The sequence below is a fragment of the Myotis daubentonii genome, chromosome 4 (assembly GCF_963259705.1).
Source record: "Myotis daubentonii chromosome 4, mMyoDau2.1, whole genome shotgun sequence".
In the NCBI taxonomy this organism is placed as follows: Eukaryota; Metazoa; Chordata; class Mammalia; order Chiroptera; family Vespertilionidae; genus Myotis; species Myotis daubentonii.
In genome coordinates, this window is record NC_081843.1 from 20,621,277 (window position 1) to 20,630,634 (window position 9,358).

General features: G+C 49.9%; 1 non-coding gene across 1 annotated transcript; it reads left to right on the top strand.

Annotated features, from left to right (window-relative positions):
• The first annotated feature begins 7,793 nt into the window (after positions 1–7,793).
• On the top strand, positions 7,794–7,938 carry LOC132233950 (small nucleolar RNA SNORA57). The gene has a single exon (XR_009452794.1). It is a non-coding gene; the product is annotated as a small nucleolar RNA SNORA57 (small nucleolar RNA).
• Positions 7,939–9,358: the final 1,420 nt, after the last annotated feature.

The window sequence follows — 9,358 nt, forward strand, 5'->3', positions numbered from 1 at the left end:
CCTTGACCCCAGCCCAGAATCTTATTCCGTGTTTCCCGTTCCAGTGTATACTGCCCTTGCTGGCAGTTCTTGTTTAAGACCCTGAAGATTTTGAGTGAGGTAAGCAGGGCCGTCATACAGTGTAATTACGACCTTGAGCTCTGAAGTTCAAATGCTAGCTTCTTGCTGGGTTGACCAGATGACATGCAGCTTCTCTAGATCTGTGTTTTTTTTTTCTCATTAAAAAAACAGGGGTGCCAATAATAGCATGTACACCCTGAGACTGTTTTGCAGATTCAATAAATTAATTAGCATAATGCATTTAGCACCCAGTAGGTGCCCAATAAATGTAGCTCTTACAACATTTGGAGATGGAAGGGGTAGGAGAAGTTAGGGAGGGTGGACCCAGTGAATCCAATGAAGCTTATAGAAAACCCTGTGAATGATTTTCTCATCTCACCAAGATGTCTTTCCAGATTATAGAGACATTTATTTCAGCATTGAGATGAGGTGAACAATAGACTTGCAAGTAGGAAATGCAACCTCACCTTCAGGAGAAACAGCCTGCCCTGTGGAAGGAGGTGGCTGGAAGAATGTGCTTGATCATTTCATTGAGGTGAGAAGTGCTACCTGGGGCTAAGACCCCTGGGGAAGCCTGTGTTTTTAGGCCACTCGCTCACAGCTCCTTAATGGACTCTTTAATGGACTTCCATTGTCTGGGAAGTGGGCTGGAAACGCTCTGCACGAAAGTGAAGTTGTGATGACAGGTCACAGAATGGGATCTGTCCGCCAGTGATAACAATAGAAACCAGGACAGGAGACTTTCCTTAACCCTTCCATGGGTTCTGTAGTCACTGGAGAAGTGGGGGCGGGGTGGGGGGGGAGGAGGGAGGGAGGAGGAGATTAATGAGTGAGGGAGTGAATGAATGAATGAGTGATCAGGGAGATAATGAATGGATGAGTTAGTGTGTGAGTGAGCGAGTAAACAACATCGGTGAACCCCTATTGTCACTCCACTTCCAGTCCCCTCCATTTCCCTGTCCTACGACAACACTCTGACTCTGTTTGGATATTTCCCAAAGCAAGGCTTGCTCAGGTGTAGGTTACAGGATAGAGGCAGGGCACAGGTAGGTTATTTGGGGAGTGATCTCAGGGAGCAGCAGTGAGGGCACTGGGAGAGTGAGACAGGAAAGGGAGAAGAGACCAGAGTGGGTGTGTGTTTTGAGCTGGTTAAATATTATGGGCATTGACGCTCGATCTCAGCGGGGGCTCTTGGAGGAACTGTGTAGTATACAGCTTAGACCCGACTTACCCAAGAGTGGGAGGCAGGGGCGATCACTCAGCCATTTCCATCTCCTATTGGCTGAGGGGTCATCTGTGAGATCCTTTGATCAGCGTGTGTCCCCCACTGAGCCATAAGCTCCAGGAAGGTAGGGACTGTGTCTGCTTCTGCTTCTTCCAATTTCCCAGTACAAATCTTTCAAATCCAGTGTGACCGTAGTTAGCTAGTTATTAATAGAAGGAGAGCAAGGGGAGTCAGACATTGTTAAGCATGGTCAGCTGGGGAGCATGAACCTGTTTGCTTCACCAGGAAGCTACGTCTTAACCACCCTTCCTTCCCCCATGTAGGGAGCAGCCAGCTCCCATACAGGACTGAGTGTGTGTGTGTGGCGGGGGCAGGTGGGGGGGTGCGGGGGTGGTGGTGGCAGGCATAGAGGGGGCAGGGAGAGATAAACAGACATACAGATGTCAAAATGGTGCATGGGGAGGTCTTGACCACAGAGGCCTGTCAAGTCTAAACCTGGGAAAGGGGTCATTGGTCAGGGGGTGGGCCCATCAGAAGCCCGTGAAAGCTTGGGAAGTGGATTGGTTATTTTGAAAAAACCTCCTGGTTATAATCTCAGGTGAACCAAGAAGCTCTCCTGTCTGGCGCGGTGACCCGCACTCCCCCATGCATTGCCAAGTTCTCCCACCCGGGAGCACGCGACCATGCGGGTCTAGCAGCTGCTGGGACCTGCAGCAGCCAGCGCGGCTCCCGGACTAAGCTTCAATATGAAGCAGAGGCTCTGGACGCTGGCCTTCGTTTTGGCCTTGATGAAGACGAGGTTGGACTTTTTCCATGGCGGGAGGGGTGGAGATGGGACATTGGGAAGCCAGGAGGGGAACTTTTTTGATTTTGCCTCACAAATGAATCATCTTGTGTGGGTTCGTGAAATGCTTTTCTCGCGATCCCGTGGAAGAGCCTAATTTCCACGGACAACACCTGTGTCTGGTATAGAATGGGCAGCCAATGCATCTTTGTTGAGCGAGGTGTGAGGCCCTTCTTCCTGACTCCTCCAGGTTCCCAACATCCTCCAGCTGCCCCAGGGCTCGGATGTGGCCTTGCTGCTGGCCCTCCTGAGCAAGGCTCCGTGACAAGACACGCTTCTGGAGTTTGCTGTCAGTGCAGCACAAACAGCCCAGGTTATACAGCTGCACAAACTTAGGTCCCAGTTTTGTCTCTCAGTGGCTGAGTGACATTGGGCCAGGGACCGCCCCTTTCCACATGGCTTCCTCATCTATGAGGTAGAGGTGGAACTCCGCTCCAGGGCTGTTTAAAGGCTCCAGGAGGCACACGATCCCACACACTACGTGCCACTTCCCTTCAGCCTCTTTTTAAAGACATTTATTTATTGATGAGAAAGAGAGAGAGAGAGAGAGAGAGAGAGAGAGAGAGAGAGAGAGAGAGATCAATTTGTTTTTCCACTTATTTGTGCATTTATTGGTTGATTCTTGTATGTATGCTGACCAGGGATTGAACCTGCAACCTTGGCATAATGGGACAATGCTCTAACCAACTGAGCTACCTGGCCAGGGTCCCTTCCAGCCTCTTGCTCCTTCTTCTGTCCCTAGACTCTCAGCTGCAGAGAGAAAATCAGCTTGGCAGGGCTGGGAGGATGTGCTTTGGGGATCCTAAGGGGCTGAGTTTTCACCATGCTCTCTCTTTTTTTTTAAAAAAAATATATTTTATTGATTTTTTACAGAGAGAAAGGGAGAGGGATAGAGAGTTAGAAACATCGATGAGAGAGAAACATTGATCAGCTGCCTCCTGCACACCCCCTACTGGGGATGTGCCTGCAACCAAGGTACATGCCCTTGACTGGAATCGAACCTGGGACCCTTCAGTCTGCAGGCCGATGCTCTATCCACTGAGCCAAACCGGTTAGGGCCCATGCTCTCTTTTGACTCCCTCTTCATGGCTATTGATTGCTGCAAAACCTGTGATTTTGGTTTCTTAAAAAAAAAATAAGTAAATCGATACTCTATCAGCAAACGCCTTCTGCAGGCTGTCTAATGCGAGCTGCTGTGGGGATGCTCACAGGGGCTGCGGGATGAGGGCCTGGCTCTCGCAGAAGCATCCAGTCCCTGGGGCATGAGAGCCTATGGACGCTGCGTCCTGAGAGGGTTGTGATGTTTCGTCCGCTCCCCTCGGCCGGCCTGGAACTCTAGTCAACAACACAGAAATAGCCACGGAATGAAACCTTTGAAGGAATTCATTCATTCAACAAATACGGATCGAGTTCCTACTCTGAAGGGAGTGAGACAGGTGCAGATTTGGATCCAGGGCCATCCCTGCTCTGCTGAGTACCTCTGTGTGCCTGGTGTGGGCCTGGCATGCGGTGAGTAGGTGCCTGCTGAATACGTGCTGAATGATGGAATGCGTGTTGTGATGATTGGCAAGGCCCATCGTTTCTCTGAACTTTCGTTCTTCGTCTCTGAGATGGGCATAATAATAGCCTGTTGCCATGGGTTATGAGGAGATGCTGCAGATGCTGGGCACAGCTGGCACACCATACATCTTCTACAAGCGGAGGCTTGGACGGTGACGGGGATTTGAAATCCGCCCTGCTTGGCAGCAGAAAACGATTTCCATCTGGAATTGCATTATACCTGCGCCTCATCCCTTCTGTGGCCAGTAATCCAAATTGTTTTTCTCTCTTCCCTAATTATATTCATTTGCTTTTCTCTCTCTTTGGTTACATAAGCTGAGATATTAGACTCGTTGGCTGTGAAGGCTGAATTCTCTTCTAATTATAAGAAAAATGGCTCTTTCTTCCTTCCATTAGTCCTAATGGAAATTAGCTGTGTAAATCTCCCAGCTTTGGGGTAAACCTGGAGGCCTCCAGGGGCATTGCTGAACACAGGTTTTGAAAGGAAGTTGGCGGGCGGCCCTCAGCTGGGTGGAGGCCATGGTTTTGGAGTTGGGGAGACCTGATTTGGAATCCAGTAATGAGCTGTATGACCCAGGGCAGCCACCTCACCTCCTGGTGTCAGTTTCTTCATCTGTAAAATGGGCCTAGTGATATTTACTGGTGGTGTTAGTGTGTGGTTTTCCACTGTTCTCAGATTATGGGGCATGGAGATGGAGTTTCTTGATATGACAGCTGCTCCTCTTCTTATCCCACTGGTCACAGGCTGTCTTCCTGCGATGCCACATACCTGGGGAGGGTGGCCCTTCTGGATCTTCAGATGTGTTCTGTGGAGCCTGCTATTAGGACTGAAGGAGACAAACAATTGTATGACACTATTTCCCTAGGTCCCCTTCCCCCCAGGTGAAGGGATGGATGGACATGGGTGGTGATTCCTGGGCTGACTCAGATCTGGAGGCTTTCTCCATCACTTTCCCTAGGTGTCTCCCCAAGGACTTCTTCCCTGTCTCCCCGCCCCCCCCCATGCCATAGCGATTGTCCCAGAAGAGAAGGCAGCCCCTCAAGGACACAACTGAGAGGTGGCTGTATGGGACCAACAGCTCGTTCCTCATCTTTGGGATCCCAACCCAACACAGAAGGGAGGGAAGGCCCAGTTCTGATGCAGAATGGAAGGAGGAGGAGGGGTGGTAGGCGTGGCCAGCATGTGGGTGTGGTGGAAGAGAGTGATCTGAGAATTCCCACCTTCCACAGGTTAACTGTAAGACCCCAGGGATACGGCTTAATTCCTCCACACGTGAGCTTTCACCCGCAGCCCTCTGGAGGAGATCAAGCCCTGGCCACATCTCCAGATTTTGAAAGAGAGGCAGGCGAAGGAGAGGATCTCAGTCACCAGGCAGGGCCCAGGGGCTTTCTGACATCTTGGCTCTTCGGCCCCTCACCTCCAAGGCCCCATCCACAGTCTCTGTGGAGGGGAGAAGGCTAAAAATGCTAATTCCAATGTAACCCTGATATTTCTTTGTGGGGGAGGGGCTAGCAATCTGAATCTGCGCCAGCAAGCCCAGTGTACATTCCTGATAACCTATAATTAAGTCACTGCCTCTTTCCCAGAAACTGGTCTCGCAAGACCTGTTACCTAAATGCTCACATTTCACAGAGGCCATAAACTATGAACAGTGCACAGCCCTGGGGGTGGGGGTTATTAGCACTGGCGCCAGGCCAGACCATTAGATATTCTCTCCAGACCCCCAACATCTGGGGCCTTTTTTGCAAAGCCCGAGAAAGGACCGGAAGCATAATCCATATTTGGGGGACAAAGACACCAGAAAAATATAAAGGAGAAGCTCCCTGCATGTTACTTTGCTCAGACTTGGGACATTATTCCTCTGGGTCTGCTGGCATAATAAACTGTGCAACTCCACTTCTCTAAAGTGTTGCTTGGATTTCCTCCGGCCTTCTACAACAGAGGGAACATTGGCCGTCTCGGGACCCAGCCACCCCCTCTGAGTGTGGCCCGCGAGTCCGCCCCACCACCCAGGCCTCTAGAATAGCCGGAGGGCAGAGGTGGGCAGGGATGGGCAGCAGGGACTGGGAGACGAGGACACCTGTCCCTGCAAAGCCTTTCCTCTGGTGCTTGGCAGAGGTGCCCTCAGGGTGGAGGAGGCTGCTGCCTCTGGAGGCCACAGCAGCCTCCTCTGCGCTCGAGATCCAAGGAGCCCGCCTGGCAAGCCTCCACTCTGTAGCTCCATGGCCGGGCTGGTGCCCTCTCCCGGGTTATGAAGATGGGGTGTGTGTGTGTGTATGTGCGTGTGTGTGTGTGCGTGCATGTGTATGTGCGTGTGTGTGTGTGTGTGTGTATGTGCGTGTGTGTGTGTGTGTGTGTGTGTGTGCGACCATGCACGTATGTGTGTACACAAAAAGGAGAGAGAGGAGGGAGAGAATGATTTACAGAGAGGGACAAGAGAGAACAGTGGGCAGAAGACCAGAATAGATGCTTCTCCAAGGAAGACATACAGATGGCCAACAGACATGTGAAAAGTTGCTCAACATCACTAATTATCAGGGAAATGCAAATTAAAACCACGGCGAGATATCACCTCACACCTGTCAGAATGGCTATCATCAATAAGTCAATAAACTACAAGTTTCGGCAAGAATGTGAGAAAAAAGGGAACCCTTGTCCACTGTTGGTGGGAATGCAGATTGGTGCAGCCACTGCGGAAAATGGTGTGGAGGTTTCTCAAAAATTAAAAATGAAATTTCCTTATGACCAAGCGACTCCACTTCTGGGAATATATCCAAAAATATCCAAAACACTAATTCAATATATCCAAACACTAATTCAAAGGAATATATGCACCCCCAGTATCACAATGGCCAAGAAACGGAAGCAACCTGAGTGCCCATCAGTAGATGAGAGGATAGGAAAGCTGTGGTACATTTACACACTAGAACACTACTTGGCCAAAAAACAAAACAAAATAAAACAAACATGAGCCTGGGTTGAGCATCGACCCATGAACCAAGAGGTCACTGGTTCGATTCCTGATAGGGTCACATGCCTGGGTTGTGGGCTTAATCCCCAGCAGGGAGCATGCAGGAGAAGGCTGATCAATGATGTTTCTCATCGATGTTTCTCTCTATCCCTCTCCCTTCCTCTCTCTCTATCATCAATAACACACACACACACACACACACACACACACACACACACACACACACTTAAAAAACTGCCGGGAGCCGGTCCATGCTTGCTGTTTCAAGGGACCTGGCATTTATGGCATACTGTTCTTAATATGTTTGCTCACATTCTTGGCACTATGTGTTTTAACCAAGGTCTCTGAGAAAGGTTGTTTCCCCAGGTAGGGATTTTCCCCTGAAGTTAGGGAGGGAATAAAACCTCTTAACTAAGTGCCAGGCGGGTAATTAATCACTTTAACTACGAACAATCATGCTTAAGCTACATAATCTTTACTCCCTGGAATGGAGATAAGAAACGCCCTAACCTTTGTAATAGAGATTGATAGGATTGAATCAACTGGTATAAATACAGATGTAACAAGACAGCAAGACACAGAACTTAGAACACAGAACCTAGGCACAGAACCTACACAGAACGTTCTCTAGAGACAGAAGAACTTCACTGGAGAGAACATGGCAAAAAATCCTGGACAGAAACTGGCCTCAGAACCTAGAGACAGAACCTAGCGAGAGAACATGGCAAAAGATCCTGGACTGAACCTGACTACAGAAATTAGCAAGAGAACCTGACTAGAACCTGGTGACAGAACCTGGCTGGAGATCCTAAGCAGAACCTCTCTGGAGATCCAGACCAGAACTTGGCTGGAGATCCTGGCTGGAGATCCTGGCTAGGCTGCTGATCAACTGAACGCTGTCTTCGTGTCCTTCCTTCTTCGCCGACTCCGTCCACACCTTTGGGGACCCCTGGACCGGCTGGGGTTGGACCCCCGGCAAAAAACAAAACAATAAACCCCAAACATGAAATCTTACCTTTTTCAACAGTATGAATGGACATAGAGGGCATTATGCTAAGTGAAATAAGTCAGAGAAGGACAGATACCATATGATTTCACTTATATATGGAATCTTAAAAGCGAAATGGACAACCCTTCTCTTCTTGGTGGGGTTGGGCGTACGGTCTGGTGCCCTGAAGTACAGAGGAGAGTGAAAGGGCCCCGGCCCCCTGGGCATCCTGCCTTGGGTGCCAATGGTTTCCAGTCTGCCAGTTCTATCCTCAAGAGCCAGAATGGAGGCGGTGGGGGGTGGGGGTGGGGGGGGGGAGAGAAGAACAAAACAAACAAGCAAAATAGAACAGACGCAAAGCTACAGAGAACAGACTGACCATTGCTGGAGGGGAGGGGTGCTGGGGAACCCGGTGAAAAAGGTGAAGGGATGAAGTACAGATTGGTAGTTACAGAACAGTCACAGAGATGTAAATTACAGCAGAGGGAATACAGTCAATAATATCATGATAACTACGGTACCAGATGGGTACTGGAATTATGGGGTGGGGGGAATCTATAAAGTACATGATTGTCTAACCACTACACTGTATGTCTGAAACGGATACAGAATAATATTGAACGTAAGCTGTAATTGAAAAATAATAATTAAAAAAAAGAAAAAGCAAAGAGGCTAGGAGTGAAGAAATGAGGGGGAGAAAATGATAAGAGGAGCAGGTGAAGGAAGGGAAGAGAGAAAACAGAAAAACACATTATTTTCTTCACTGTGTTCTCCCCCTGCTTCTTACGGAGGAGGAGGAGGCTGCCCCGGGTCCCACACTCTGGACCCCTTCTCAGCTACACATCTGGTCTTTCAGCTTCCACTGGAGGGAGTGTGGGTGATGGAACCGGTCATTGCTATTCTGTTCAGGAAGCTGGACGCTGCAGGCTCACGTGGAAATGAATCTACTGAGCTCAAAGCCACGCCAGCCCAGCAGCCCTGGCTGTGACACTGGCCTAGGAGCAGAGGCAGACTCCTGTGCTTGGTTCTCGGACCATAGAGACAGGGGAGGGGGAGGCAGGGCTGAGCAGTGGGCACCAGGCTCGCTAGTGCACCCTTCATGCCCAGCTGACCTTTCCTGCAGCCCCTGGTAGAGGAAATGGAATCTAAGGATGCCAGAGTCTTGGGGGGACAGGGGGGAAGGGTGGGGCGTGAGCCTCCTGCAGCCAGGTTATGGGCTGCAGAAGGGGATGGCCTTAACTGGCCTGGTAGCGTGGAAGCCAGCTTCCCTGGAAGAAATATAACCACCTTCATTGTGAGCAGGCGGGAGGGTCAGGACCCAGCCCAGGGCCGTGGGAAGAGTAGGATCTAGAGTCAGACACAGCGGTGGAACGTCCCAGCTCTACATGTCCCTGAACCTCTCCAAGTCCCCGTTTCCTCATCTGTCAGGTGGAAGTGCTCATAGTAAAGTTTCATCTGCCAACATTGATGCAGCGCTTACTGTTCCAAATGCATTAGGGCAGTGGTTCTCAACCTTCTGGCCCTTTAAATACAGTTCCTCATGTTGTGACCCAACCATAAAATTATTTTCGTTGCTACTTCATAACTGTAAAGTTGTTACTGTTATGAATCGCAGTGTAAACATCTGATATGCAGGATGGTCTTAGGCGACCCCTGTGAAAGGGTCTTTTGACCACCAAAGGGGCCGCGACCCACAGGTTGAGAACCGC